The 6,428-nt window shown below is 42.0% G+C and overlaps 1 long non-coding RNA gene across 1 annotated transcript; it reads right to left on the reverse strand.

The window, feature by feature from the left end:
* Positions 1–2,058: 2,058 nt before the first annotated feature.
* On the reverse strand, positions 2,059–3,671 carry LOC109179849. Its single transcript, XR_002053987.1, has 3 exons — positions 3,311–3,671; positions 2,595–2,667; positions 2,059–2,244 (listed from the first exon to the last, which is right to left on the reverse strand). It is a non-coding gene; the product is annotated as an uncharacterized LOC109179849 (long non-coding RNA).
* Between the last annotated feature and the right edge of the window lie 2,757 nt (positions 3,672–6,428).

The following is a 6,428-nucleotide window of genomic DNA, read 5'->3' on the forward strand; positions in this document are numbered from 1 at the left end:
GCCAAGCTTGTCAATATCATGCAAACTTTATCCATCAACCACCAGAACCTCTGCACCCAACAGTTGCATCTTGGCCATTTGATGCTTGGGGACTTGATGTGGTTGGCCCAATTACGCCTAAGTCATCTGCAGGGCATGCCTACATACTAGCTGCCACCGATTACTTTTCAAAGTGGGCGGAAGCCGTGGCATTGAAGGAGGTGAAGAAAGAAAATGTTGCAGACTTTCTCCGTGTCCACATCGTCTATCGATTTGGTATCCCGCGATATATCTTAACAGATAACGGGAAGCCCTTTGACAACAAGTTGATGGACAAGATCTGCAAGCTTTTTGACTTTAAGCAGCGAAACTCATCAGCTTACTATGCAGCTGCAAATGGGCTTGCTGAAGCTTTTAACAAAACCCTATGCAATTTGTTGAAGAAATTGGTCTCAAAATCGAAAAGGGACTGGCATGACAGAATGGAAGAAGCTTTGTGGGCGTATAGAACCACATATCGCACACCTACTCAAAGCACTCCATATTCTTTGGTGTATGGTGTGGAAGCGGTCTTGCCTCTAGAGCGCCAGATACCTTCCTTAAGGTTGGCTATACAGGAGGGTCTTACTGATGAAGAGAATGCCAAGTTACGCTTGGCTGAGTTAGAAGCCTTGGATGAAAAACGTCTGCAAGCGCAACAAAGCTTGGAGTGCTATCAAGCTCGTATGTCTAGAGTTTTTAACAAAAGGGTAAGGACCCGTTCCTTTCAAATTGGGGACAAAGTCCTAGCTGTTCGCAGGCCCATCATCGTCACGAGAAAAACCGGTCACAAGTTCACTTCAAGGTGGGATGGTCCCTACGTGATTTTAGAAGTTTACACCGGTGGGGCTTATAAGCTAATTAGTGAAGATGGTTTGAAGATCGGTCCGATTAATGGAAGGTTCCTAAAGCTTTACCACCCTTAAACTTGGGGTGTCAACACAAGTCATGAAGATCTGATGAATGACTCATCCACTAAAAATGCAGCACGTGGTTAAACTGCTAATGCATCTCGCTTTGTCTATGGGTGGGCCCAAATCATAGACGCTCCTCACTACAAGAAAAATCGCGAATCGCGACGGAAAAATTCCGTCGCGAAACAGCAAAATTCCGTCGCGAATCACGTTTTGCGACGGAATTGCGACGGAATCCATTCCGTCGCCTATCGGCTTGTCGTATTTTTATACGCGACGGAATAATTTCGTCGCAAAATATGGCGACGGAATTGGCGACGGAATAAGGCGTCGCAAATTTACAACGGAATTTTTTCCGTCGCAATTCCGTCGCCATTTTGAAAACAAATATTCCGTTGCCATATTATTTTTTTCCGTCGCATTTTGGCAACGAAATTGTTTTCCGTCGCGATTCCGTCGCATTTAGTGCAACAAATATTCCGTCGCAAAGCTTATATTCTATCGCGATTGCGTTGCATTTTTTAATTATTTTTAAACAAATGTATTTATAGTTATTATTTTTAAATAGTAATATGAGCTTTTAAAATATTAATATAAATTTATAATGACATACTAAAACAATTAATTCTAAAAAAATAACATAATTTTAAAATATTATCAATCCACATTAAGTTCAAGTAATAATACATCATCAATCCACATTTAGTAACTAATAATAATCAATTCAAGTCTAAACAACAAAATGCGATACATGCAATGAAAATCTACCACCTATAACCAACAAATAGTAAACTAAAAAATAATATCCAATGCTCATTTATCCGATATAGCATTGTAGTAGTCAACCCTTTGAACTTAGGCAAAGACAAACCAATGCTAACATCCGATGTTTGGTCCTAGCCATAAACCAATGAAACATCACATATATCACCATAGCCAAACCAGTTTCTCAAATTTAATGAGCCTTCAAGTGACCAGCTTCTAGCCTACAAAAGAACTACAAAGCATTATCACAAAAGAATGGAAATTGCTAAGCCTGAATTTTAAGAGTAGCAAATTTGCAATCCAGAATTTTATCTCTTGCAACGCAATTTAAGTAATTGTGTTGCACCTTATTTATGCCACACATGGTTCTCCACTTATCTTTGAGATCAGCTGGGATACAGGTTGGATGAAACACATGACGACCAAAGTCTAAGATCTTCCTCCAAGGCATATTTTTGTTAGCCGTTGCTGAGAATTTATGAACATCTTCCTCTTCAGTGCTCCACATTAATTAATTTTTTGTCTTCCATTTGGAAATTGTGTTGTCCTGCAGTAGCAATGAAATAAGTTCACATCAGAAGCAATGAAGTAAAGAGAACATAGAAAAGGAGTATAAAAATATTTATATTAGAAATAATTTGCACTGTAAAAGGGATTTAAATATTATTATGTAGGAATAATATGTGCACATAAAAGTAAGTTCTCTTCTCTAGTAGCTTAATACTCACTGCCATGTTGAATACTCACTGCTATTCATGAGGCTTTGGTTTCTAGATTTCTTTCAAAGACATCAAAACCAGAGTATAAAATGGATGTAAGCATACAGTACAATGAATATCCAAAATTGCACTTGAGCCAAACAACATTTCCAGGTGACATTTTAGATGAGGGACATACCTCATCATCACTCATGAAGTCCAACTTCCGCACAAGGTACTTTTGGATTAAAAAAACTGGAATACTCCCATCCCTGCGAGAAAACAACCAAATAAAGACACAAGCCATCTTGAATCACTCAAGTCATACCATATGTCCATATCAATGAAAAAAAGAGTCAGTATGTAACCAGGTTCCCTCATCCCCATTTTATAACAACCAAAAGTGAAGAAAAATGATTTTTACAGCTTTCTTAGCAACATCCTTTTCAGCATCACAATGTCAAAGTGGCATACTAGCATCAATAATAATTATTAATTAATTAATTAATCAAAAATAAAGCTAAATCAAATAGTAAAAATTAAACAGTAGAGATTAATACTTTAATATTTAACCTTTTCAAAATGAAGTCTAGAAACAATCTCTTCAGAAAAACAACATCACCGAATGAGCATCATTAATTAAGCATTACAATTAGTATCATTAGTCATTACACACTAAGCACTGTAATTAGCAGTACACACTCACATAATGATTTGAAATTGATAGATTGCTAATTACCAGTAAATAGAACATATTGCAACACAAATTAAAGAAAAAGAAAGAGGAACCAGAGTAGTTAGCTACGGAGGTGGTGGCTAACTTATTGGATAACCAAATACAAATTAATGAAGAAAAATATAACAGTCATATTTACAAGTGTTATCTGCAAAAGAGAGAGAGAGGTACAGACGTACAATAGTTGGAGCCTGGGCGTGGCAACGGTGGCTACGACGGTGAGGATTTGAGGGGGAGGCGCGATGGTGGAGACGGTGGCTACGACAGCGAGAATACGAGGGAGAGGCAGTGGATAGGAGTTTGAGCTGTCGTCCGATAGCTATGGCGGTCTTGAGGTTGAGGTCATGGATGCTAATCTGCAATGGAGGCAGCTACATAGCTTATGGCTATGGAGGTGGTGGCTGCGAGGAAGAAGCTACGAAGGTGGAGGCTACGGTGGCGGCTACGGAGGTTACGGAGGTTGTGGTGGTTGCGGCTCACTCGAGACTGGAGACAAATTCATTTGAAGAAATATAGAAAGAAGCAAACCCTAAATAAAAGAGATTGCCTTAATGTTCATAATTATTAAGAAAAAACAAAGCACTGCCGTTTTGAAGTAAAAATTAAAAACACAATTGCGACGGAATAAATTCCGTCGTTATTCCGTCGCAATATTTATTAATTTACAAAAAAATTCTTTATTTCGCGACGGAAAGTAAATCCGTCGCCTTTTCCATCGCTAAATAGACGACGTAACTTACACCCGTCGCAAATTTCGTCGTGAATATTTTGCCGCCAAGATTTCGCGGATTTTATTTTTCCTTTGCGCCAAAAATCGCGACGGAATTAATTTCCGTCGCGAATTCCGTAGTTAATTTACAACGGAAAGTATTCCGTCGCAATTTCCGTTGTTATATTGCGACGGAAAAGTTTCCGTCGCGATATTCCGTCGCGATTCGGGATTTTTCTTGTAGTGCCTGGCCCGCATGAGTCTAAACTGTGAACAGCTCTACTTTGTAAAAAAAAAAAAAAAAAAAAAATCATTTGAACTACGTTTGACTTGATCTCCTTTATAGGAGTACGTAGGCAGCTTAGAAATCAAATTATCTAAGTTCAGTCATAACAAAATCAAATCCAATTCATGTTGCAAGAGTGGGTTATCTAGACAATCCTTCAACGGGTGAAAGAAAAGTTGTTTGAATTATCGCTAAAGGACCAGCACATAAATGAGGAGCATTCAATTATCAAAAGTTAGAAACGAAACAACAAAAGTTCTTGCAATCAAAAGAGAAACTAAATGACAAAGAGTATCAGTCAATAAAAAAGCCTAAAGCTAAGCATATCGTCTTTGCACGCTTCTAAGCCTCTCTTTGCCTCCTTTAAGCTCGTTTCATCTTCTGGCGTCAGTACAGTCAGGTCCTTAATGCGGGCGACCTCTGCCCCAGCCTCCGAAACGGCAGTCTTGGCGTTGCCCAGGTCATCTGTAATTTTGGCAATCGCAGTGTCGCATTCCTCTGCCTTGGCACGAACTAACTTCAGTTCTTTCTCCAATTCCTCTTCCCGATCTTTTGTGGCCTTAAGCATCTTATGTTGGCCCAATAGATCTTTCTTGAGTTTCCTAAACTCGTCTTGTGCATTCTTAAGCGCATCCTTCGCCAGGGATAAAGACTGAGACTCGCTCGATGTTTTGTCAGAAATTGTGGACCTTAAGTTATCAAAGGCTTGAGCTTTCGTGAAAATGTCTGCAACCCGTGTTTCCAAGGGAGAGATATCAATGTCTAACTTCCGCAGATTTGCAAAAGCGTTCAAAAAGCTCTCTTGCAAAGATGAAATCTGTTCTACCGAGGTGTCGTCCAACTTTTTGCGAAGCTTGTTCCAGACATTTATGACAACCACCTTAAATTCTTCCAGTACGAGGTCTTTCCCATCAAAGACAGAGACCTCAGGTCTATCTTGCTGACCTACGCGTGGCTCGTCGAGGGAATTCCCCGACTGGTGCGTGCTTGATGCTGAGGCATTGTTTGAATGTCCACTTTCTCCAGTATTGCTGGCTGCCACCCTTTTATTTGATGACTCAGCCCCTCCACTAGCAGGTATCGCCACATTTTCCTGTCAAGAAGTAAAAGAGGGTAAATTAAGTGCTACCGGCAATCATTGGGACAAGCGAGAACAATGATTTACCTCCACTGGGGAAGGCGAACGTCTGTCTCGTCGCCGTTTCCAGTGACGGTCATGGCTTTCCTCATCACCCGAGTCCGACCGTACCACGTCGGCCCTGTTTTTCGAGATGATATGCTCCTTTCTCTTCTTGGGTGGTGGTTCATCTCCCTGGACTGGATGTTTGCCCTTCTTGGCGGTGCCAGCCTCCTGCTGCACGTTGGCTGGATCCTCAGGAGCTAAACCCTTGATATTGCGCTCGAGGTAGTCCCCATGGACTTGGGCCCACCAATCTTTATAGCCCGGCGAGAAATACTTCTTCATGGTGACAGTAACTCGAGTCGCAGGAAATGTCACTCGCGACCCTGAACCCCTAAGTGTAGAGTGGCGCCAACGTTAGAAACCCTCCGAAAGCGTGACCTCACGTTCATCATTGCCCAGTATGCCAGAGCTGCCGTCTTGGTAGTAGCCGAACTGTCGGCTGAATCGATGAGGAGTGTAAGGCTCTGCGATACATGCATCCGCCCATCGCAATATGAGGTGGTTAGAACGAAGACACATGAGGTACTCGTGGTCGGTAGAGTGTGCGTCCCCATCATCGAGGAAGTGGAGATCTTTAGTTAGGCGGCGCGTCGTGCAGAGCCAATTGGCGCTGTCGGCTTTGAACATCTTACGACGAGCCTCTATTGGTCCATAATACCTCGCGCCACCCTCTCCAGAGTAGGCAATCATCAGCGGGGAAGCGGACGTTTGATCATTTGCGAAATGAGTGTCGAAGTAGAACGACAGCCATCCATACACATAGTGAATGGGAAAGTGACTATCAACTGACCCCGGCGTACTAGAGTGCGATATTACATTCAATCCATTGTAGATGCTCGCAAGAACGGGGATCCCGAGGTTCAGTGTCTTGCCCGTCGCCATTAGACTAGCCATTTTGAATGTTTGGGCTCGAATGAGTCGCGTTGCTTTGATGGGGAGCACGAATACGCACAGCCAACAACTTAGGTATGCCGCCAAATGGGTCTCCTCCTCGTATTCGGAGGGAATTCCAAGCTCAGCAAAAGGCGCTTTGGTCGTTCTGGTCCAACCCCCGAATGCTGGGATCTTGCCACTTGGATTATGGGTGATCCTCGGGCGAGTCTTCTTCTTATCCTCCTT

This window comes from Ipomoea nil, unplaced genomic scaffold (genome assembly GCF_001879475.1).
Source record: "Ipomoea nil cultivar Tokyo-kokei standard unplaced genomic scaffold, Asagao_1.1 scaffold0980, whole genome shotgun sequence".
In the NCBI taxonomy this organism is placed as follows: Eukaryota; Viridiplantae; Streptophyta; class Magnoliopsida; order Solanales; family Convolvulaceae; genus Ipomoea; species Ipomoea nil.